This window comes from Schistocerca gregaria, chromosome 6 (genome assembly GCF_023897955.1).
Source record: "Schistocerca gregaria isolate iqSchGreg1 chromosome 6, iqSchGreg1.2, whole genome shotgun sequence".
Taxonomy (NCBI): Eukaryota; Metazoa; Arthropoda; class Insecta; order Orthoptera; family Acrididae; genus Schistocerca; species Schistocerca gregaria.
The window spans coordinates 333,597,441-333,624,085 of record NC_064925.1 but is presented as its reverse complement, the minus strand read 5'-3'; the positions used below and the strand labels follow the sequence as shown (position 1 = coordinate 333,624,085).

Sequence of the window (26,645 nt, the reverse complement as noted above, 5' to 3'; positions counted from 1 at the left end):
CTAGAAGAGAGGTACTGGGGATGACGGACTACTTCGATGATAATGTTACTGGTAAAATAATGCTCAAGATATAGCCTCCAACCTTGACTCCTTATTTTATGTGCTCCAGCGGTCCAGTCTCAAGTATAACAAGGACAAATGCTGTTTTTTGTACCACAATGCGAATATTTGGGACATGTGTTCAGTTCATTAGCCCTCACTTCACTATATCCAGATCATTTAGAAACTCTCAGCTCCCAACGACACTAAGTAATTAAAACCTGTGCTCGGACAACTTAACTGCTATAGAAAATTCATTCCCCATGTGGCGGTGATAGCCGAATCACTTCATCAGCTGCTGCAGAAAAATGTTGTGCAACTGGACTTCCGCATACAATAAGGTTTTCCGGGATCTCAGACAAGCTCTTCACGGTCCGCCGGCAGGGGTGGTCGAGCGATTCTAGGTCACAGGTTCGAATCCTGCCTCGGGCATGGATGTGTGTGATGTCCTTAGGTTCGTTAGGTTTAAGTAGTTCTAAGTTCTAGGGGACTGATGACACAGCATTTGAGTCCCATAGTGCTCAGAGCCATTTGAAGCATCTTCTCGGTCCAACCCTTCCAAGTCCTTAAACTTGGAACTGATACATTATACTATGTCCCATGCCGATGATGGGACCGAATAGCCTATTGCGTGTGTTTCCAAGAAAATAACATATGCAATGTAATTACACCCAAATAAAGAAGGAAGCCCTGGCATCTATCTTCGCCCAGAAGAAGTTCCACAATTACATGTATGGCAGACATTTTACTCTATTAACTGGTCACAAGCCTTTTTTGCCGTTGATCAAAGACAGCTCCAACATTTCGCTCAGAACAGAGTGTTGTCTCCAGCGATGGGCTTATTCCCTGTCAGGATACATCTACAACATACAGTTTGGGTCCGTGGCGTAACGTGCCAACACCTATATCCTCTCAAAAGACATGGAGTTCAGCGCCTGGAGTCTGTTTCTATATGGATACCAAAGCAGAAAAAGTGGTGACCAACTTCCCCTTGTATCCAACAGTCATCGCTCTTTATATCGTCCCTCTTCTTCCTATTATCAATAATTTTTCTTATAAGTTTCCGCACGTTTGTATGAAGGGCTAGTTTTATATGCTGGCAACAAAGGAATGTGCTACGTGGACCAAAACAGACTGAATTAGTGCTTTGCAAAAGTTCGCTTCTTAATATACCATGCACACAGATTGTCAAAAAATGTATTAACATTGCCTGCTATCAACGTTATTGAGAGAGACGATACAACTACCTACTTAGCTATACTGTTGCAATGATAACCGCAAAATACTTTTCTAACCTGGATTCAACGGTAAAATGTTTTTAAGTAACTTAATTCAAATTAATTTCACCTTTTTAATGAAACCTGTTGTCTCACTCTTGTTGAGCAAAGATGTTGATGCTGATACAGGCTTCAGCTCTGAAATTTATTCTCACTTAAATATAAACTGCAGTCAGCCTGGCTTAAATGAAATTACTGTCACATATTAAGCAAAACTGTTTAAAGTTACTCTGCTTATCTTGTCGAGTGAAGCTCCTAAATAATCATTGTTTCCAACTTTAACGTAATGGCTCCTTCCTCGCCTTTACGACACGAAAGGCAGATGGCTAAGGGAATCTCTGTACCAGTACCAGATATCTTATATTATTATCTTCTTCATTATCTCACATGGAGGGAAATGAAATGAAAGAACACATAATTACGTTCAACATACACTGTGAAATAACACTGATATACATCTCCATCTGCAACAAAATACGTCCGTAGATTTTCGCTTCGAGAACAAAAGCAAAAGAATTAACACCATTTTTCTTTAGCATCAATGACATAATTCATTGTCACAGATTTTGTAGAATATGACCTCTCTGGACTGTTACAATACATAGGTAACACGTAGTTACATTCATTTTTTCATAGACAATATTAACTAAATTTCAGCATTCTTTCACTTTCTGTAGTTTCAAATTTATTTACAACTGTGGGTAATCCGCTGTTAGACTAACACACAGCTTTTTTTTTCTCTGACATTCTTTCACTTTGTTCATGCGGCACACTTTTAACATAATTTTTTCAGGTGACGGAACTCCAGCAGTTAAGTCCCATAGTGCTCAGAGCCATTCGACCTCTAGACAACCCAGTCACGTGGGAAGTACTTTGATTGGGGACCATGACTGCGTAGCAGACGCAGACAACTGGATTATACAGAAGTGCAAGACTACTGATATCGTCGAAACAAACTATCAACTCTCAATGGCATCCTGTTGCTTTAGAGGGACAATGCTAACATCTAAGTGGTGATTCCACAAGCCTTCAGACAACGCAACCTGACACTCCATCATGAAGGTCATTGAGGAACAGAAATGACCAAACGACTTGCTCACCAACATGTATATTGGTGAGTTATTGACAACGATATTGCTAAAATACTTGCAACATGCACCAATTGTCAGAGTAAATTGGTAGATTTAAGCTCACCGTCTCTGGCTGGACACATCATCACCATGGTCTCACCATCACTTAGATTTTGCAAGCCCTTTCTTGGGATACTCCTGATTAACTGCCATTCACACAGGCTGTGGTTTCCTGTATGTGTCTAGAAAGTCATCAACATCCTCAGCGAAAAGAATGCAAGCAGTGGATCGCAGTTTTGTCAATGAGGGGCTCTCAAAAACTAGGGTGAGAGATAATGGGCCCCAGTTTACATCCACTGAATTTGACACTTCTTCACAAACAGCATCACCTGGGTGCACATAGCATCCTTCTATCTATCCATCGGTTTCACAAAGAGGTTTGTACGCACATTCAACACGCATATGGTCAAATTGCACCAGAATCATGCGTTGGATGAGGCACTCAGATTGTTCTTAGCCTTCTAGCACTCCTCCCCGCAGGGTGACTCTAATATGGACGAAGAACTGCATGGGAGGCCACATCGATACCAGCCCCTGATTATTCACCTGACTGTCCTTCATCCTCCCTTGCTGGTAATTAATCCACCATTGATACTCCCCGCTGGATGAGGCCTAGGAGCTTGTCCCCTCTAAAGTCCACCAACACTGGGTGCCGGCAGGGAGGTTGGGAAACTCCGAGATGGCTCCAGGTGCCACAAGCATATCAACCAGGTGCACCCTCACAGCACACCAACAGCCACCACCACAACAGGTCATGTGGTCGCTGGATGATGTTGAGGTTAGCCCTCCCACAACGCAGGCATCCTCACCAATGGATGTACACAGCAACTCTCTGGGTCTGCAGGTCGCCGCCAGGAAGACAGTCGGTTCCTGGGACTTAAAGATGAAGCACACCCTACCGCACACCAGTGGAAAGGCTGTGCTATATTGGAGCCACTTCTCCTCTCATTTAGCAACCAGTGATAGATCAGGGTTAAACGAGGGGCCTCCACAGCAAAGCAGACAATGACTAGAAGGTTTCGCACGTTCACTGGGCCACTAGGCGACAACATGATCGCCACAAGATGTCGCTGGACACACGGGCCTATTTCCGCTTGTGGGGTCACGTGGCCGCAAATGTACCTGGCCGTAGTCTGGCACCTTCACGGTATTTAGGCTGGCACCCCAGCAGTGATAGGCCATTTCATTCCTAACGAGGCCTTTGTGCCAGACATCAACTGGAGTAGTGATCAATCAAAGTATAGGTAAGGAATTGTCAGGATCTTCTTCCAGTGAGCAACATCCTCTGTGTGGATCAACCGGTACCACTACCAGCCTTGGTTGAGACATGGCCTCTGCGACAGGAACATGCATGGTCTTAGGTATTAGCCATTGTAGTGCTTCATCTTCTTAACTTTTTCATTCCAAATTCAACTCAGAATTTAACTTTGGTATTTCCTGTGGCTCTCGGACCAACAAACAGTTATTGTGCCACTCAAGTGAACACTGACTTAACCATGTGTAGTCAGTGTAAAAATTTACTTCAAGGAGGAGGCCAGAGAGAGAGCTTTTAACATTGTGGAATGAAAATGCTCTATGAAATTTTGAAGGAAACAGTGATAAAATACGTGGACTGAAAAGTTATCCACAACTCGTACGGAAACCGGACATAATGGGAGGCAGTAGTTAAAAAAGGTGAGAGTCGGGATTTCAGCTATCCCCAACATTAATCAATCTGTACAGTCAGTAGTTTGTGAAGGAAACCACGGACGAACTTGGAAAGGCAAATTAAGATCAGGGAAGAGAAATAAAACTTTGAGTTTTCCTGGGGATGTTGTAATTCTGTCAGAGATGGGAAACGATTTGGAAGAGAAGTTGGACGAAATTCATAGTGTCTTGAAAAGAACTTTTAAGATGAATACTAACAAAAGTAAAACATGGAATGTATTCGAATTAAATCAGGCGATGATGAAGGAAGCAGATGTAGAAACGAGACGCTAAAAGTAGTAGATGAGTTTTTTTAATTTGGGCAGAAAAACAATTGACAATGACTGAAATAAATAGGATATAAAATACGGACTGACAATACTGAATATAAATTTCAATGTTAGGAAGTCTTCTGTGAAGGTATTTGTGTGGTATAGCATTGTAAACAAACAAAAAGAGCATAGTAGTTACTGAAATTTGCTGCTGGAAAAGAGTGCTGAAGATAAGGTAAGTAGATGGGATTACTAATGGGGGAGGGGGGGGCAGGGAGAAGAAACTTATGGGACAACTTGACTGGAAGAAGGTATCGGTTGATAGGACACATCTTGAGGCGTGAACGAGTAGTTAATTTGGTAATGGAGGGAAGTGTGCGGACAGAAACTGTAGAGGGAGGCCAAGGCTTGATTACAGATTACAGTAGCAGGGTTCAAAAGGATGTATGTTGCAGTAGTTATGCAGATATGACGATTCTTGCCGGATTAAACCAGTCTTCTGACCGAAGACTGCAAAACTCCATTTAAGATACATCACTTGGATGCATTAACGTTGGATTTGTAGATCAGTAGTCAATACATACACACATCAAAAAAAGTTTTGCATCATCCCGGTTCCCAGAATTCCTGAAGATAGACTTCGACTGTGGATATTTTATCACATACACAGTCCCTTTGACTGTTCAGAGATGTCACTAAACCGGCCCAAACATGTAAACAACTCTATTAGATGGAGGGGGTTCGATAGCCGATCAGTTCCAGTCATTCCACCACGAAGGAGGTACATGGCTCGTGTTGTATGCAGTTCAACCACGCCTAGACGGTCAATACCGCGGTTCGATCGCGTCCGCATTGTTACTTTGTGCCAGGAAGGGCTCTCAACTGAACCAAAGCGATGTTGTTTGGACATGGAGAAGATACAGAGAGACAGGAACTGTCGATGGCATGCCTCGCTCAGGCCGCCCAAGGGCTACTACTGCAGTGGATGACCTACGGATTATGGCTCGGAGGAAACCTGACAGCAACGCCACCATGTTGAATAATGCTTTTCGTACAGCCATAGGACGTCGCGTTAAGACTCAAACTGTGTGCAACGGACTGCATGATGCGCAACTTCACCCCCCACGTCCATGGCGAGGTCGATCTTTGCAACCACGACACAGATGGGCCCAACAACATTCCGTAAGGACTGCTCTTCACCGAAGACTGTCGCATATGCCTTTGACAATCGTCGGAGACGTGTTTGGAGGCAACCCGGTCAGGCCGGGTGCACCAAAGTGGAGGTTCCCTGCTGTTTTTGGGTGGCATTATGTGGGGCCGACTTACGTCGCTGGTGGTCGTGGAAGGCGCCGTAACGGTTGTACGGTACGTGAATGCCATCCTCCAACCGATAGTGCAACCATATCGGCAGCATATTGGCGAGGCATCCGTGTTTATGGACGACAATTCGCGCTGCAATTGTGCATATCTTGTGAATGACTTCCTTGAGGATAACGACTAGAGTGGCCAGCATGATCTCGAGACATGAACCCTATCGAACATGCCTGGGATGTATTGAAAAGGGCTGTTTATGGACGACGAGACCCACCAACCACTCTGAGGGACCTACGCCGAATCGCCGTTGAGGGTTGGGGCTATCTGTACCAACAGTGCCTCGATGAACTTCTGGATAGTTTATTTATTTATTTATTTATTTTTTTTTTTTTTTTTGTCATCAGTCTACTGCCTGGTTTGATGCGGCCCGCCACGAATTCCTTTCCTGTGCTAACCTCTTCATCTCAGAGTAGCACTTGCAACCTACATCCTCAATTATTTTCTTGACGTATTCCAATTTCTGTTTTCCTCTACAGTTCCCTCTAGTACCATGGAAGTCATTCCCTCATGTCTTAGCAGATGTCCTATCATCCTGTCCCTTCTCCTTATCAGTGTTTTCCACATATTCATTTCCTCTCCGATTCTGCGTAGAACCTCCTCATTCCTTACCTTACCAGTCCACCTAATTTTCAACATTCGTCTATAGCACCAATTCTCAAATGCTTCGATTCTCTTCTGTTCCGGTTTTCCCACAGTCCATGTTTCACTACCATACAATGCTGTACTCTAGACGTACATCCTCAGAAATTTCGTCCTCAAATTAAGGCCGGTATTTGATATTAGTAGACTTCTCTTGGCCAGAAATGCCTTTTTTGCCATAGCGATTCTGCTTTTGATGTCCTCCTTGCTCCGTCCGTCATTGGTTATTTTACTGCCTAGGTAGCAGAATTCCTTAACTTCATTGACTTCGTGACCATCAATCCTGATAAGTTTCTCGCTGTTCTCATTTCTACTACTTCTCATTACCTTCGTCTTTCTCCGATTTACTCTCAAACCATACTGTGTAGTCATTAGACTGTTCATTCCGTTCAGCAGATCATTTAATTCTTCTTCACTTTCACTCAGGATAGCAATGTCATCAGCGAATCATATCATTGATATCCTTTCACCTTGAATTTTAATTCCACTCCTGAACCTTTCTTTTATTTCCATCATTGCTTCCTCGATGTACAGATTGAAGAGTAGGGGCGAAAGGCTACAGCCTTGTCTTACACCCTTCTTAATACGAGCACTTCGTTCTTGATCGTCCACTCTTATTATTCCCTCTTGGTTGTTGTACATATTGTATATGACCCGTCTCTCCCTATAGCTTACCCCTACTTTTTTCAGTATCTCGAACAGCTTGCACCATTTTATATTGTCGAACGCTTTTTCCAGGTCGACAAATCCTAGGAATGTGTCTTGATTTTTCTTTAGCCTTGCATCCATTGTTAGCCGTAACGTCAGAATTGCCTCTCTCGTGCCTTTACTTTTCCTAAAGCCAAACTGATTGTCACCTTGCGCATTCTCAATTTTCTTGTCCATTCTTCTGTATATTATTCTTGTAAGCAGCTTCGATGCATGAGCTGTTAAGCTGATTGTGCGATAATTCTCGCACTTGTCAGCTCTTGCCATTTTCGGAATTGTGTGGATGATGCTTTTCCGAAAGTCAGATGGTATGTCGCCAGACTCATATATTCCACACTCCAACGTGAATAGTCGTTTTGTTGCCACTTCCCCTAATGATTTTAGAAATTCTGATGGAATGTTATCTATCCCTTCTGCCTTATTTGACCGTAAGTCCTCCAAAGCTCTTTTAAATTCCGATTCTAATACTGGATCCCCTATCTCTTCTAAATCGACTCCTGTTTCTTCTTCTATCACATCAGACAAATCTTCACCCTCATAGAAGCTTTCAATGTATTCTTTCCACCTATCTGCTCTCTCCTCTGCATTTAACAGTGGAATTCCCGTTGCACTCTTAATGTTACCGCCGTTGCTTTTAATGTCACCAAAGGTTGTTTTGACTTTCCTGTATGCTGAATCTGTCCTTCCGACAACCATATCTTTTTCGATGTCTTCACATTTTTCCTGCAGCCATTTCGTCTTAGCTTCCCTGCACTTCCTATTTATTTCATTCCTCAGCGCCTTGTATTTCTGTATTCCTGATTTTCCTGGAACATGTTTGTACTTCCTCCTTTCATCCATCAACTGAAGTATTTGTTCTGTTACCCATGGTTTCTTCGCACCTACCTTCTTTGTACTTATGGTTTCCTTCCCAACTTCTGTGATGGCCCTTTTTAGAGATGTCCATTCCTCTTCAACTGTACTGCCTACTACGCTATTCCTTATTGCTGTATCTATAGAGTTAGAGAACTTCAAACGTATCTCGTCATTCCTTAGAACTTCCGTATCCCACTTCTTTGCGTATTGATTTTTCCTGACTAATGTCTTGAACTTCAGCCTACTGTTCATCACTACTATATTGTGATCTGAGTCTATATCTGCTCCTGGGTACGCCTTACAATCCAATATCTGATTTCGGAATCTCTGTTTGACCATGATGTAATCTAATTGAAATCTTCCCGTATCTCCAGGCCTTTTCCAGGTATACCTCCTCCTCTTGTGATTCTTCAACAGGGTATTCGCTATTACTAGCTGAAACTTGTTACAGAACTCAATTAGTCTTTCTCCTCTTTCATTCCTTGTCCCAAGCCCATATTCTCCTGTAACCTTTTCTTCTACTCCTTCCCCTACAACTGCATTCCAGTCGCCCATGACTATCAGATTTTCGTCCCCCTTTACATACTGCATTACCCTTTCAATATCCTGATACACTTTATCTGTTTATCTTCAGCTTGCGACGTCGGCATGTATACCTGAACTATCGTTGTCGGTGTTGGTCTGCTGTTGACTCTGATTAGAACAACCCGGTCACTGAACTGTTCACAGTAACACACCCTCTGCCCTACCTTCCTATTCATAACGAATCCTACAGCTGTTATACCATTTTCTCCTGCTGTTGATATTACCCGATACTCATCTGACCAGAAATCCTTGTCTTCCTTCCACTTCACTTCACTGAACCCTACTATATCTAGATTGAGCCTTTGCATTTCCCTTTTCAGATTTTCTAGTTTTCCTACCACGTTCAAGCTTCTGACATTCCACGTCCCGACTCGTAGAGCATTATCCTTTCGTTGATTATTCAATCTTTTTCTCGTGGTAACCTCCCCCTTGGCAGTCCCCTCCCGGAGATCCGAATGGGGGACTATTCCGGAATCTTTTGCCAGTGGAAAGATCATCATGACACTTCTTCAACTACAGGCCACATGTCCTGTGGATACACGTTACGTGTCTTTAATGCAGTGGTTTCCATTGCCTTCTGCATCCTCATGTTGTTGATCATTGCTGATTCTTCCGCCTTTAGGAGCAATTTCCCACCCCTAGGACAAGAGTGTGCCCTGAACCTCTATCCGCTGCTCCGCCCTCTTTGACAAGGCCGTTGCAGGATGAGGCTGACTTCTTATGCCGGAAGTCTTCGGCCGCCAATGCTGATTATTTATCAAAATATAGGCAGTGGCGGGGTTCGAACCCGGGACCGAATACGTTTTGATTATGAATCAAAGACGCTACCCCCTTTTTTTTTAAATCTCATTTTGTTCGCTTTCGTTCGTTGCTTGTTCGCTTCATCTGCTCGGGGCGGGCGTCGTAAGACATCCGTTTAAGTTCGTTATTGATCGATGAACTCAGTTTTTTTTATTACAGAGGGCACCTAACCCTCTGACCGAACACGCTGAGCGACCGTGCCGGCTGTACCACATCCCTAGACCATGGGTGACCTGGGTGGATAGTATGGCACGACGAATACAGGCACGCATCAATGCCAGAGGACGTGCTACAGGGTACTAGAGGTTCCAGTGTGTACAGCACTCTGGACCACCACCTCTGAAGGAGTCGCTGTACGGTGGTACAATATGCAATGTGTGGTTTTCGTGAGCAATAGAAAGGGCGGAAATGATGTTTATGTTAATCTCTGTTGCAATTTTCTGTACAGGTTCCGGGACTCTCGGATCAGAGTCATGCCAAAAATTTTTGATGTGTGTGTAATAAAATTGCAACTGGCTGATGTCTGTAACAGGATATATTTTAGAAAACTTAATATGAGGGACATTATAACAGCAGTGGAAGCCAAAACAATTATTTTTGGAATCTTTGTTTTTTTGTCTATCTGTGTGTCTGTCCGTATCTTTGTACGCGCATCATTGAACAACTGTTTCACGGAATCTGATGCGGTGTTGATATTGCATTGATGGAGGTATAACTTAAAATATGATACATGTTTCATCTTGATACACGGCATGCAAGCCGGATTATCTATACCTGAGTCATTACGGGGAATGCGGAGCCATGGCACACTCAAGGAAACTGTCTCAGGGATGTTTAGCTGCTTTTTGTGAAAACAATTTTGACATAATCAAGTTTTTGGTCAAGCGTGAGTTGTCCATGGCAATGAGTAAAATTGCCAATTTTCTTCTTAATGTGGATCGACTCAGTTTCGTGTAAGTTTCTTTCGTCATACTGAAAAAAAAATAATACAGACAGCAGAAGTTTTATACATCTAAACTAAATAAACCAGGACAGAAATGATGGACTCCGTGAAAAGTAGTATTTGGGAACGTTCTATCATCATACACTCCTGGAAATGGAAAAAAGAACACATTGACACCGGTGTGTCAGACCCACCATACTTGCTCCGGACACTGCGAGAGGGCTGTACAAGCAATGATCACACGCACGGCACAGCGGACACACCAGGAACCGCGCAGCTGCTTCTTTTTTCTCCAGAGTCCCGTAAGTTTTCCTGTAGGTGATATCCGTCTTTCTAAATTCTTACATTAAGGCATGTAACTCATATTTGGAAACGGTGTAGCTTTCTCTCATGTGTAAACACTGTAGTTTCGTAACAAAGCATTTTTATCTGCCATTTACGGTGTTCACATCACCAGTTGTTTTTGTAAGTGTTGCCAACTTTCCGCGCTTTTGCTTTCATTCGTTTTTGTCTGACTGAATGTGTGCTAGTGTAAGTTTGTGTGTGTGTGGGGGGGGGGGGGGGAGGGGGGGGTTATGTGGTTTTTTTTTTCTAAGGATACGAATGCGAATTGTGATCATCTGTAGTCATGTTTGTCTATTATTTCATCAATTAGTGTAAGTAGTGAGTGCTTAGTCATATGGAATTGGTTATTTAGTACTCGTTTCTTTTTTGCCTTTGTTTTACATATGTGATAATTTTCTTGTAAATTTAACAAACATATTTCATTATGTAATCTATTTTCATGTCTTTCTCTCTTGTAGGTCACCTGTAATTTATTTCTATAAAATACGCTGCAAAATCTGAGTTACTCATCCCATATTTCCAGGCTCTGGTAGGTTCCTTGTATAGGTTGTGAAACGTTCTGAAGGTTTGTATTACATAACTTCCATCACACTTGTTTCTTAGTAGTTGCTGCACTCTTGTGTTCTGGTCGATGTCTGTATCTTTTGGAAGTACCTTTGTACTGAATTGTATGTTTTGAATACTGTCTCTATGCTTTGTCTTTTGCAGATGTTTATCTTATTTGTGCGTTTGCGCTTGTGTGTCATTGTGTACCACTTTGAATCTGCTCTCTTGTTGACAATTATACTTCAAGAAACTGGTATAGGTATGCGTTTTCAAATACAGGAATATGTGGATAGGCAGAATATGGTGCTGTGGCCGGGAACGCCTATAATAAGTGTCACGCGCAACTGTTAGATGAGTTACTGCTGCTAAATAGCTGGTTATCAAGATTTAAGTGAGTTTGAACGTGGTGTTATAGTCGGCCCACGAGCGATGGGACACAGCATCTTCGAGGCAGCGATGAAGCGGTGATTTTTCCCGTACAACCATATCACGAGTATACCATATCAGGAATCCGATAAAGCTCAAATCTCCGACATCGCTGCTGCCGTAAAAGATCCTGAAAAAACGGGACGACTGAAGAGAATTGTTCAACGTGACAGAATAACAACCCTTCGGCAAATTGCTGCAGATTTCAATGTTTGGCCGTCAACAAGTGTCAGCGAGCGAACCACCCAACAAAACATTATCGATATGGGCTTTCGGAGCCAAAACCCACTCGTGCACCCTTGATGACAGCACGACACAAAGCTTTACGTTTCGCCTGGGCCCGTCAGCTCCGACATTGGACAGTTGATGAATGGAAACATGTTGCCTGGTCGGATGACTCTCGTTTCAAATTGTATCGAGCGGATGGTAGTATTCGGGCATGGAGACAACTTCATGAATCCATGGGCCCTCCACGTCAGCCGGGGACTATTCAAGCTGGTGCAGGCTCTGTAATAGGGTAGGCGTGTGCATTTGGAGTTATACGAGAACGCTGATACATCTAGACAAGACTCTGACAGGTGACATGTACTTAACAATCCTATCTGATCACCTGCATTCATTCATATGGATATGGTGTCTGTTCTTTCGGACATCATTGATGACCTGCAGCTGTCTAGAACGAAATTAGAATTATATTAATACCTTCAGCTGCTGACGGGCTTTATATATGAACGGGGACAGGTGAAAATTTGTACCCCGACCGGGACTCGAACCTGGGATCTCCTGCTTACATGGCAGACGCTCTATCCATCTGAGTCACCGATGGCACAGAGGATAGGGCGACATGACCGAAAGAACAGACACCATATCCATATATGTAGTTCTGGCAATACTGGCCATGACCTCCTTCTGTCAGGATGGACACATAGTCCCCGAACTCTTACGGGACTTGGTTAGAATGTCTTCCACGAGCAATGAGTCTGTTGGGTTGGGACACTACGAATGCAGTGTGTGGGCATACAAGATGAGAATGTAGGTCTCGCGAGAGACGTGCGCGAGATAATACCTGCAGTCGCACTATCTTCTTTGCGCTCGGTGGCTCAGATGGGTAGGGCGTCTGCCGTGTAAGCAGGAGATCCCGGGTTCGAGTCCGGTCGGGGCACACATTTTCACCTTTCATATATATATATATATATATATATATATATATATATATATATATATACTCCTGGAAATGGAAAAAAGAACACATTGACACCGGTGTGTCAGACCCACCATACTTGCTCTGGATACTGCGAGAGGGCTGTACAAGCAATGATCACACGCACGGCACAGCGGACACACTAGGAACCGCGGTGTTGGCCGTCGAATGGCGCTAGCTGCGCAGCATTTGTGCAGCGCCGCCGTCAGTGTCAGCCAGTTTGCCGTGGCATACGGAGCTCCATCGCAGTCTTTAACACTGGTAGCATGCCGCGACAGCGTGGACGTGAACCGTATGTGCAGTTGACGGACTTTGAGCGAGGGCGTATTGTGGGCATCCGGGAGACCGGGTGGACGTACCGCCGAATTGCTCAACACGTGGGGCGTGAGGTCTCCACAGTACATCGATGTTGTCGCCAGTGGTCGGCGGAAGGTGCACGTGCCCGTCGACCTGGGACCGGACCGCAGCGACGCACGGATGCACGCCAAGACCGTAGGATCCTACGCAGTGCCGTAGGGGACCGCACCGCCACTTCCCAGCAAATTAGGGACACTGTTGCTCCTGGGGTATCGGCGAGGACCATTCGCAACCGTCTCCATGAAGCTGGGCTACGGTCCCGCACACCGTTAAGCCGTCTTCCGCTCACGCCCCAACATCGTGCAGCCCGCCTCCAGTGGTGTCGCGACAGGCGTGAATGGAGGGACGAATGGAGACGTGTCGTCTTCAGCGATGAGAGTCGCTTCTGCGTTGGTGCCAATGATGGTCGTATGCGCGTATGGCGCCGTGCAGGTGAGCGCCATAATCAGGACTGCATACGACCGAGGCACACAGGGCCAACACCCGGAATCATGGTGTGGGGAACGATCTCCTACACTGGCCGTACACCTCTGGTGATCGTCGAGGGGACACTGAATAGTGCGCGGTACATCCAAACCGTCATCGAACCCATCGTTCTACCATTCCTAGACCGGCAAGGGAACTTGCTGTTCCAACAGGATAATGCACGTCCGCATGTATCCCGTGCCACCCAACGTGCTCTAGAAGGTGTAAGTCAACTACCCTGGCCAGCAAGATCCCCGGATCTGTCCCCATTGCGCATGTTTGGGACTGGATGAAGCGTCGTCTCACGCGGTCTGCACGTCCAGCACGAACGCTGGACCAACTGAGGCGCCAGGTGGAAATGGCATGGCAAGCCGTTCCACAGGACTACATCCAGCATCTCTACGATCGTCTCCATGGGAGAATAGCAGCCTGCATTGCTGCGAAAGGTGGATCTACACTGTACTAGTACCGACATTGTGCATGCTCTGTTGCCTGTGTCTATGTGCCTGTGGTTCTGTCAGTGTGATCATGTGATGTATCTGACCCCAGGAATGTGTCAATAAAGTTTCCCCTTCCTGGGACAATGAATTCACGGTGTTCTTATTTCAATTTCCAGGAGCGTATGTACATTCATGGGCCCCAGCCCTACATTGATACCGGTGAAAGTAGTTTTCCAATAGCTGCTATTGTTCCAGAGATATTTTGGGTGGACAAAATAGCTGGGACACAATATGTATATATTCTGACGTACTTGGAGAATTCCAGCAGGACAATGCGACACACCGCACGTCCATAATTGCTACAGAGTGGCTCCAGGAACACTCTTCCGAGTTTAAACACTTCCGCTGGCCACCAAATTCCTCAAACATGAACGTTATTGAGCATATCTGGGATGCCTTGTAGCGTGCTGTTCAGAAGAGATCTCCACCCCCTCGTACTCTTCACGGCTTTATGGAGAGCCCTGCAGTGTTCATGGCGTCAGTTCCCTCCAGCACTACTTCAAACGTTAGACGAGTCCATGCGATGTCGCGCTGCTTCACTTCGGCGAGCTCGTGGGGGCCCTAAACGATGTTAGGCAGCTGTACCAGTTTGTTTGGTTCTTCAGTGTATGAGGAAAGTATCAGAGTGCTGCTTGTATCTGTGATTGTAGCTAATTTGTAGTCAGATTTATGATTGTGGCAGTTGTTTTAGGTTCCATTAAATTTGAAATTAATGCTGGTTGTTTGGTTTTCTAACGTTATATGCGAGAAGTTTATTTCCATGCTATTTTATTTTTCCACTGTGCATCTGATCTATTTGTTTATTGTGTTTATTAGTTAGATTTTTTATGTGATAACTAAAACTTCGTGACACCTTTTGTAACTGCAGTTTGTCAGTGCTCCGCTGTGATACGTGGAACCAGCGCCACGTTCATCTATCGACGGCAATCCCCGTGCGTCGCGTGAAGAGCCGCGAATACAAAGCGCTGGATGTTGAGGCAGGTCTGGGGAAGGCCAGCATGCCCGAATGCAGGGCTTCCCCGGGTTCATGGAACTCGCCTCTTCTGTGACTCCGATATGCAAGTCAGTTCGATTCGCTACGCATGCAATGGCTTTCTCTTGCCACTCCTCTCCTGCTGCAAGAAACTATTCTCGTGGTCGGCTTGCTGCTGTGGGTATGTAGGTACACATTCACTTTCTTTTATGCGGTAGCGAGACGAGAGAGAACAGTTACGATGCATAAACTTTACGACTGCGGAGTCTTCCTCTTAATTTCAAGAAGCAAGCCGCGGTTTGTTCCGCTTTCACTCCACCGTGTTCTAACCGCCGTGGCTCGCTTCCTTGGAAACGCACCTGGCTTTCCGTGCAGATACTACCGCCACGAGCGGGTGTTCCCCTTCTAGAAAGTATCGAAATTTTACCAGCGTCAACTGAGAAACTTTGGGACGCGGACCGTGTTTCTGTTAGTTTCTGAACCAACTAATAAATGTTTCAGTGTTTGCACCGCATGCTGTTGGCGCTTTTTCTTATGTCTTGAAGGAGATGATGTTTTTGGTCGTCTACAAAAGTGTTTTGTCCTCATGATTTATCCACTTCTGAATTAAATTTGCTTATTTGATAAATAGTTGATATAGCTCCGTTTTTTTACCTTTAATTTTCTTGCAGAATCATTTACAAATATTATGTTGCATTTAGGTGCATCACTTGTCATTGTGACACCAAAAAACTGAGTGTAAACGGGAAAGATTCATAGTTTTTTTAACTTTTTACGTGCTTTTCCTCAGATTCCGCGTTTTTTTTCGCATGTTAAAATGCAAAGACACATTAGGATAATGGGAGAACAGGTATCAAAGTTATGACTTTATTTCTCTGGACTTTTTTGTCTCCTCGAACTGCGATGAGTGATAAAGAAATAAGAAGAAAAGCAGCTGAGAGGTACAACATTCCGTTTAGAATGACAGAAAATAGTGCTGACAACGCCAGGAAGTCAAGCTGCATTGAACAACAATGAGGAAAAAGTGAGCGTGAAACAAGTGCTTGTCAGCTCCTTAGAGACAGAGTTGCGGTTTCGTGTCTTCTCGACAAGCCATCTAAGAGGAAAGTATTTTCTTCCTAACATCGTTGATGAGGATTTACTCTATGTGCATGACATATATAGGTTTACTAGCTGAGCGCTCGTTGTTTCGCTCCCATAGACTATATGGCCTGCAGAGATTTTTTTTAGTTGATTCTATTTTTGTGTCGTTTACAAATTGCAGCACCTTCTAAGCTTTTCACACTAATTAAAGTCATAAGTATGGCCTTTACCGAATGTACTTCTGACCGAAAAGCGATTCTGGTAGCTGGAGTCGAAAGTTTTTGTTAATCATGCCTTGTGCGCTCTTCTGGAGATAGTTCCATAGCAAAATTTCATACCCTAACAAATATTTCTTTATAGAAGTGAAATACCAAATTTCAGAAAGTCACCTTTGATTTTTTTAATGTAATGAAATATTTTCTTATAAGTTTTCACGACCTATTGAACTCCTATAGGGACTGAATTTCCAGAAACACTGATACACATTTTTTTTAATTTCTGACTGAAAAATCAAATACCAGTTGTCATAGACGTAGCATTAAAAATCCTTCAATAGTTCTTTAGTAATTATGTATTTTTAAAAAAACTTTCACCTACTATTTTGCACCCTTAGTAGTTGAATTTCCAAAAATGCTGAAACACATGTTTTTTTATTTTCTGACTGAGAAACCAAATACCGGTTTTCGTAGTTCCAACTTCAAAATTTCCTTACTAGCGACATACTTTCATAAACCCTTTAATCCCCTATTTCACCCCCTTAGGAGCGGAATTTCGGACAATGGGGCCTGCAGTATAAGATTCACACTCTCTCCAAACTTCAATTACACCCTTCGCGGTTTGGGCTGGGCGATGATAATCAGTGAATCAATCTGACCTTATTTCACCCACTGAGGGGTTGAATTTCCAAAAACAGTGAAACATATTTTTTTCAATTGTGACTAAGAAGCCAAACATCAGTTTTAAAATATTTAGCTCCAACAATGCTTGCGCAATGACATATTTCCATAAAAACTTTCATCTCCTGTTTCACCCCCTTCGGGACTGAATTTTCAAAAACAGTGAAACACCAATTTTTTAATTTCTAACTGAGAAGCCAAATTCAAATTTTCGTAGATGTAGCTTTAAAAATGCTTTTATCACAAAATATTTTCAAAAAAAATTCCTCTATTTCACTCTTTTAACGGTTCAGTTTCAAAAAACACTGAAACACGTATATTTTATTTGTAACCGAGAAGTCAGATACCAGTGTTCATATATGTATTTTTAAAAATACTTTAATAGGTCTTTAATAAGGGTATATTTTCAGAAGAAGCTTTCACCAACTTTTTCACTCCCAGAGGGTTAAACTTCCAAAAAAGCTGAAACATGCATTTCTTTAGTTCTGACCGAGAAACTAATTACCAATTTTTGTAGGTCTAGCTTAACAATTGCCTTAGTAGTGGCATTTTTCAAAAAACGCTCCAGCCCTATTTCACCCTCTTTGGAGATTGGAGTGTCGAAAGATCCCTCCTTAAACGACGCTTACAGTATGAGAGCTAAACCTTCTTTAAATTTGAAGTTTCTATACTTAGCGGTCTGAGCTGGGCGATGATCAGTCAGTAAGTCAGCCACTCAGGACATCGCCTTTTATCTATAAATGTAATTTACCTTCTCGATAATGAAATCTGAAGATGATTTGCCATTTGTGACGAACATCTCAGAATTTTCTGTTTCGTAAACAGTAAAGAGTTTTGACAATTTAAATAATCTTTACTTTCGTATTTTTTGGTGATAGCCACTTTTTTGCCAACAGTTGACAAAAATGGCCCATTTATGAAGGAATTCTGCCAACGCTGTCTGCAGTTTTTTCTGAATTTCTCAAGTTTTGTAATTGGAATTTATTCGTTTGTTGCCCAAATTCACTTTGTGTCTGTGAAAATACCTCTACGACATTGAGTACGCGTATAATATGTGCTCACCAAAACTTGGATCACAAAACACAGGGCAATGCAACAAGTATTAGATGAAAAATTACTGTGATGTGGTTGCTATAGTTCCGAGAGAAGTTCCGTGTCGTTGTGTCGCATTTAGTGAACCACATATCGACCAATTCTTCATCAGTAAACCTATTCATATTTCTTGTATCATTGTTAATGTACAACTAACACTACTTGAAAAAGAAACTGACATACATTAACTGGCAATACTTCAATTACTAAAAAAAATATTTTAATTTGTTATTTTAAATTCCAGTAACTTTTATGGCTTTAATATACTGTTTTATGACAAAGAGTTTCATGAAGATATTGAAAATTAGGTGCAGTGATAAGGTAATGAATGAGGAGGTTCGCCAGAGAATCGTCGAGGAAAGGAGATGACAAGAAGAAGGGGCAAGATGATAGAAGAAGGGACAGGATAATAGGACATCTGTTTAGACGTCACGGAGTATGTTTCGTGGTACTAGAGGAAACTAAAGAGGGTAAACACTGTAGAAGAATATAGAGATTGGAATACACCCTGCAAATGATTGATGACGTAGGTCACAAGTGCTGCTCTGACACGATGGGAGGAATTCGTGGCGGGCCGCATCAAAGCAAAGACTGATGACTCAAAAAAAATGATAAAGATTGTGGTATGTTCCTATCTACCACTCAACCACGATATTGTTGCGCTTGGCCTCCATCAGCAACACGCGTGACAGGCATGGCGGTTATCGCTGAAACAACCGTTTTTCGATTATATCGTTTTTTTTTCGACGCCAGTTGTATCTGAGTGTGAACACCGCTCAAAATAACCAGTTTCTGGAAAAACAATTTTCGGTTTTTATTTCTATTTCCTTTAATAAATGTAAAAATCAAACAAACACTGGAAAATTTTGACTCCCTCAGATTCAAGACACATAAAATCAAAATATTAAATTTAAAAGACAAATAATCCGTCAACTATTCGCTGATTTTCTCAAAAAGTTATAAGTGATTAAATGCTAGAAAAAATTAAAATTGCTAGTATGTTCCTACTGGTTCTAATTTTTGAAACTTTGCTCAAAAATCATGTCAGTATTAGGGCGTTACGAATAGTCACTGCTATAAGGTGAAAATTGAGGCTGAAGAACTTTATTTTAATGTTAATTTGTCTGTTTTCAAACGCCGGTAAAGGCATGTTATGTTGACGCAGGGCAACAGATCAGCTACTCTGTATTTCAATTGCACCATTGGGAATTTGGTTGTAATAATTACACACCTGTTGTTAGAAACTGATAAACAATTTTTTATTCAAAATAATCTCCGTTGCTATTTGAACATTTCTCCCACTTCTCCCGTAGGCTATGAATGCAACGCAAAAAAAAAGTTCTTCTTTTGAAGCGAACCATTCAACTATCCAATTTCGTACATTTTCATACGACTTGAAGCGTTCTTCAGCGAAAGCGTGTCTCAGTGATGCAAATAGATGATAATCGGAAGCAGCTAAGTCTGGAGAATAAGACGCACACCCTAGTATTTCCCATCTGAACGCCTCGAGCGTTTCTCTGATTCGTTTTGGAACAAAATGACTTTGTGTTGCCTTTTATCATATTCCGGTCGTTTTTCACGTTATGCTCGATTTAAATGGATCATTTGCTGTTGGTAGCGATCAGTGTTAACGGTTTCACCAGGTTTTAGCAACCTGTAAAAGATGACACGCTTTTGATCCCACCAAACACAGAGCATTGTCTTCTTTCCAAAGCGACTTGGTCTTACACTGGATGTTGATGGTTTGCCTGGATTCACCCATGATTACGACGCTTGGGATTATCAGAGTATATCCATTTTTCATCACCTGTCACTATTTGATGGAGAAACGGCTTTCTTTTGTACCTGGCGACCAGCATTTCGCAAGTGGTCTTTCGAATTCCTTACTGTCTTTCATTCCGTTCATGCGGAACCCATTTTCCCACCTTCTGCACCTTTCTCGTAGCTTTCAACAGAAGAGAAACGGCTTTCTGCGTCACGTTTAATTGTTCCGCGATTTCCTATTGAGTCTGTGTATCATCTTCATCCAATAATGCCTGCAATTCGTTGTTTGCGAAGTTTTCGGTGGTATCCTACGCTCGTCGTTTCTCACTTCAAAATCACCACTTTTGAATTTTTTGAAGCACTCGAAACACTGAGTTTTCTTCAAATGATAACAGGAAACGAATGGTGTCCGCAAGTCGTAGTTCGTAGGCACATAACTCGACGTGTTTATGGGTTTGAAACAGATGACGATGTATGGAACTTGGGTTACTGTGTGCTGACATTCTTCGTCAGCCGTTACAGGAAATATTGCAGACTTGGTCTCGCGGGGGCCATACACTGACGGCTAGCACCATTTATAGGGAAGTTCAGTTTTCATACTTCTACACATGGTATATTATCAACGAATTGCTAAGTTTTAAGTTTTCTCCGTACCCAAAGAGATTCGGGTCGTATTGTAAAGTACACCAGTGGCAAAAAACTGTCAATACCGTCACTGCGCGATAGCGTTGGAAATCTTACCGATGATGGTGTTACTGAAGCGCAATTACTAAATACAGTTTTCATACAGTTTTGGTAATTCCTTCACGAAAGAATACGAAGTGAATATTCCAGAATTCGAAACCAGAACAGCTGTTAGCATGAGTGACATAAAAGTAGACATCTTAGGTGTTGAGAAACAACTCAAATCCCTTAAGAAAGGCAAGTCTTCCAGTCCAGATGGTATATCAATCAGGTTCCTTTCAGAATATGCAGACACAATAGCACCTTTCTTAGCAATCATATACAACCGCTCACTTGAGGAAAGGTCTGTTACTAAAGACTGGAAAAGTAGCACAGGTCACACCAATATTCGAGAAAGGAAATAGGAGTAACCCATTGAATTACAGACCCATGTCACTGACCTCAATTTGCAGTAGGATTTTGCAACATATACTGTACTCGAACATTATGAATCACCTTGAAGAAAATGACTTATTGATACATAACCAACACGGATCCAGAAAATATCGTTCTTGTGCAACACAACTAGCTCTTTATTCCCATAAAGTAATGAGTGCTGTCGACAAGGGATCTCAGATCGATTCCATATTCCTAGATTTCCAGAACTCTTTTGATACCGTTCCTCACAAGCGACTGTTAATCAAATTGCGTGCATATGGAGTATCGTATCAGTTGTGACGGGATTCGTGATTCCCTCTTAGAGAGGTCACAGTTCGTAGCGATAGACCGTAAATCATCGAGTAGAACAAAAGTGATATCTGGCGTTCCGCAGCGTAGTGTCATAGGCCCTCTGCTGTTCCAGATTTACATAAATGATCTAGGTGATACTCTGAGCAGCCTCCTTAGATTGTTTGAAGATGACGCTAGTTTTAGCGTCTAGTAAAATCATTAGACGATAAATTCCAATTACAAAATGATCTAGAGAGAATTTCTGTATGGTGCGAGAAGTGGCAATTGGCACTAAACAAAGAGAAGTGCGAGGTCATCCGCATGGGTACTAAAAGAAATCCGATACATTTTGAGTATACGATAAATCGCACAAATCTAAGGGCTGTCAGTTCGACGATTACAAGCAACTTAAATTGGAAAGACCACATAGATAATATTGTGGGGAAGGTAAGACAAAGACTGCGCTTTGTTGGCAGAACACTTAGAAGATGCGACCAACACACTAAAGAGACTGCCTACATTACACTTGTCCGTCCTCTGCTGGAACATTGCTCCGCGGTATGCGATCCTTACCAGGTAGGATTGACGGATGACATCGAAAAAGTGCAAAGAAGCGCAGCTCGTTTCGTGTTATCACGAAATGAGGGTGAGAGTGTCACTGATATGATACGCGAATTCGGGTGGCAGTCACTGAAACAAAGGCGGTTTCTTTGCGTCGAGATCTATTTACGAAATTTCAATCACCAACATTCTTTTCCGAATGTGAAAATATTTTGTTGACATCCACCTGCGTAGGGAGAAAAGATCATCATAATAAAATAAGGAAATCAGAGATCTAACGGAAAGATTTAGATGTTCCTTTTTCCCACTCGCCATTCGTGAGTGCAATGGTAGAGAAGTAGTATGAAAATGGTTCGATGAACCCGCTGCCAGGCACTTAGGTGTGAACTGCAGAGTAACGATGTAGATGTAGACATGATGTCACAAGTTTATTGTGCCTTCCTCCATTCTTAATCTTTTAAAGCAAATGCTGGATTGCACTTTAATGGAAGTACTCGTACGTGATGAAGTGCGGTATCAGTACTCTGTATGTTCGACATTAGCGAGAAGCTACCATGTACACCAGATAAGGTAAGTCTCTCACACTGCATGTAGGGTCCTAGTAGGATACGGTGGTCGATGAGCAGTGACCAATCTTTGTCCAAAGTTCTGGGGGAGTACATTCGTTCGTTTAGAAGGGGAGGGTGACAGTATTTGCCACCCTTCGGCCGATGGGCGATGATAAGATCGAGGCACACGCCCTGCAATCTATCTCAAACAATTTTACGGAAACTATTCGGTAAAAAAAAATCATTTTTGCGTTACTTTAGCTCTGTGTGTCAGGTTCATGATGATGCGCCCGTCATTTCGTTAACGATCATGGTCGCTATGATTTTGCGTTTTGTGCATAGCACGTAATATGCTGCTCTGTATGAAATTTTGCTAATACAGTCAATTTTTCTTTAGACTTGGGCGCACGTCTCTCTGTCACCAGTGTCAAGATAATTTATTTGACGCAGAATCCTCATTTGCTATCGCACCGCGCCAGCGATAAAGCCAGGGTGAAATATCCACAACATCCCTCATATTTCATAAACGGTTTCAGATAATGAAATGAGATTTTGGTAAATGATAGCACACAAAGAGAAGAGTATTTTGCCATATGATTATTATCGTAACTTCATTATCTATCGTGTCATACACTAACTACAGGCTCTTTCGATGAAAAAAATGCAATTTTTAAGAGCCATGGATAGCTAGTGAAACGAAAAATGCTGTGGATTTTGGAACAACGTAAGTGAAGACACTACACGTTTATTTTATACCGAGGATGTGCTTTTTCATAAACTACTGGCCGTAATTTTCCTCAGATCCTTACTTGATAAACCACTGTTTCAGGATTCTCTAGCAATTGGGTTGCACAACATGTTAGTGAGGTGACACTGCCTAAACTCCGCTATCTTTTGGCAAAAGAAGTGAATTTTAAGATGGCAACAGGAAAAAAGTGTAAGTTTTGCTCAAAATTCGCTACTCATGTCGCTTCTCTGAAAGTTACAAATGGTTATCAAGTCAGGGGTAAAACTCACAGCATTTTCAGCAGAATTTTTTTTTTAAGTACGAGCCAAAGCTGAGGTGACTGACATTTCTGAATGATCACCATGCAAGTGTGGGCATTGAGGGGCTCTACTTAATATTTACAAGAAAATGTGCATGTAGACTTCTGTTTAGAACGGCACTTCCCCTCCAACAAACGGCATTTCCCTTACAGCTCTTGCCTGTAACCCACACCACTATTGATATCCCCACGCATGCTCTGCCGACTGTGCATCTACTGGCCACGTTATTTTGCACGCATACCATTCAATAGGCGACACCACGTGGTAACATGTATATTGCTGTCTCAGCAATGATATATTAGTCCTTATGCCATTTGTTTGTTGCTCGTTTCTGTCGGTATTGTTATTAAAATAGCACTGATCGCTCTTCTCATTTTCTATAATAACGCAATTTTTCAAAGCAATGAAAACGTAAAACCTGAAGACCTTTGTTCCACTTGTGGTTTATTATTGCGGCTATCCAAACGCCAAAATGTTTACTGCTCTTAAAAACAGTATAATACAACAACAAAAATACGTGTAGTGTGCCTGCTCGTAAGCGCAGTAAAAGAAGCGTCACTACAGTATATGGTCACGAGATTAAGGCTTTCAGCATATTATATAAAATATTTATTTATCGTAAAAGGGTAATCTGTAAAATTACAAAAAGTTTTGTCTTGATTCACTGATCAGTACATTTGAATGCTTAATTTTTCCTTTTTTTATTAAGAAAAAACATGTCATAATTGCAATAGGACTTGTTTTGATTTGCCAGTGCACGTCCTGACTACATGTCAAACGTGGAAACCGAAGACATTTTCCTACTGAACCATTAATGAACCTAACTAACATGGTATTCACTAACCACTGTAGAGCACCAAAAAATAGTGAAGGGGACGACGGTGGTCTATATACTCAACTTCAGAAAAGTGGTTACGAAAGTTACCATAGTTTTTGCGTGCCCCTCACAACAAATCGTCAAAAACACTAAAAAACCGCTTCCTGCCACTACTGATTTGCTCGCTGATTAGCAGTTCTGGAGCCACTTGAATGAATGCATGTGTTCCCAATTCCTCCAAGATGTCCAAATTGTTTCCCTTCCTCTCTGTGTGCAGATTTGTCATGCTGCTTTATAATTCTGCCAGAGTACGGCTTTTATCTTTTAAATGGAATCCTAATGCGCTACTGTTGCTCGCATACCCATGTTCCTTAAACCTCGTTTTGAACTCTGGCCCTGTTTGTCCCACGTAAAAACATTCACATGATCCGCATTTTATTTTATATACTCCCCTCTAACAAAATTTATTTTGCGTACGTTCCAGACACTGTCTCAACAGGTTCTCCAAATTAACTCTCCGGAATCCTACCTGAACGTTAAACTTTTTGGTACAAGTTTGCATTTTTTCGTGAAAATTGTCCAAAAAACGTTAACGCGATGTGTTTTACTTCTTATTCAGAAGTTTTTAGCAATCTGAAGTCTCCAAAGTATTGGAGAACACTAATATTTCGCCAGTAATCACCTAGATATTTTTTCCACAATTCGCACGATCTTGGTGGGTGAAATAAAACAGTTTCGTGCATATTTATTTGCGTGGTTTTTTTTAACAGCCTTCCCCACTCTCTTCCTTTCGCTGATATCCATGTGGATACTATTTCAAAAAAATTATAGCTCTGATCAATTAGAGATAGAAAATCGTGGCTTGTTGTAAAACATTTAGTAGCTCTCAGTTTTTTTCCCTTAATCCTTTTTTGCGGATTTGACTTGGAATGTATTAAAACGGCGCCAGACCAGGAGAAGGCACAATGTGTCATCTTGTGTTCGGAACTCAAATCTGTGACAATGATACTGCATAATTATCGTAGCCGGCAAAAACAAGAACACCACGATGGTTCAAATACTTTAAAGAGTCAGGCAGTGTCGAAAACTTTCCTCTAAATAGACGTCCCTCTGTGTCTGAATCACGTGTTGATAGAGTGCGAGATGCATTTCAGCACTCCCCCAGCTGTCAATTTCTCGTGTCACATTTCCTGAGAGTTAGATGAGCAGTCGTGGTTCCACCAAATGACCCGTGCTCTCTCCCAATATGATGTCATTAGACTTCGTTTTGTGCGGTTACGTCAATGATCGCGTGTACACAACACTAGTTAATGACATTGGTACCCTTCGTGCACGGAACAGTTGGACTGTTGAGCTGCAATGCTGACTAGTACACGGACAGAACTCGAATATCGCCTTGATGTTCTAAAAGTGACGAGTGGGTTACGCACCGAATTTCTGGCTTAATAGAAGAAAAGAAGCTTTTAGCGCTACTAAAAGTTTTACAGCAAACTACAACGTTCTATCTCTAATAGCTTCCGAGCTACAGTTTTTTGAAATCTTAGTTGGACTTTATAGCCTCTAGTACTCGGCACATTTAGCGGGAGACGTTGTGAGCCTAACTATGCTATTGCCGCCTAGCACATTGGTTACAGCAGGATTGGTAGAGGTATAGAGGGCGGACATGAATGCTGGACCCTCCTAGCAGGGTAATTAATACTGCATTCACAATGGCTACTACAGTTTAATTGTTCATACGGCGCACTGTATTGCTTCCTACTGGTTAAGGTTGGCGCCACTTCCAGAAAAGTGCTAAATTACGTTATGCGTATAGTGCTTCCTCAGTGTTAAAACATAAGAAGCTACTGATAAAGCTACATTATTGTGCTCACTAAATCGGAATAGGTCATTTACAGACACTATTTGTGTAAAACGACTGATGCTCGGTAGACGAATACACAATGAGTTGAAAAAGAGTCATGGGACATCCCCTAGTATCGTGTAGGACCTCCTCTTGCCCGGCTCTTTGCACCATCTCGACGTGGCGTGGACGCCCCACGTCGTTGGAAGTCCCCTGTAGAAACAGTGAGCCAAGCTGCCTCTATAACTGTCCGTAATTGCGAAAGTGTTGCCGGTACAGGATTTTGTGCATAAATCATTTACTCTTAATGCTAATTGTTCCTCTTCATGTCTGGTTCTACCAGTCTCCTCCTTCGCTATATCCCATATTGTCTTTATTTTGTTATCTGACATGACTATCTTTTCCTTGTAATATATTTGCTTTGATGTCCATAATACAGTCTTCAATATTTTGTAGTATTTCTTGTAATGTGCTATAGCATCA

General features: G+C 42.3%; 1 long non-coding RNA gene across 1 annotated transcript in view; it reads left to right on the top strand.

Moving 5' to 3' along the window:
• Positions 1 to 26,645, top strand: part of LOC126279140 (uncharacterized) — a 255,033-nt gene that overhangs the window by 118,250 nt on the left and 110,138 nt on the right. The window contains exon 2 of the long non-coding RNA XR_007550791.1: positions 2,110 to 2,430. This is a non-coding gene — a long non-coding RNA (uncharacterized LOC126279140). The remainder of the gene's footprint in view (positions 1 to 2,109; positions 2,431 to 26,645) is intronic.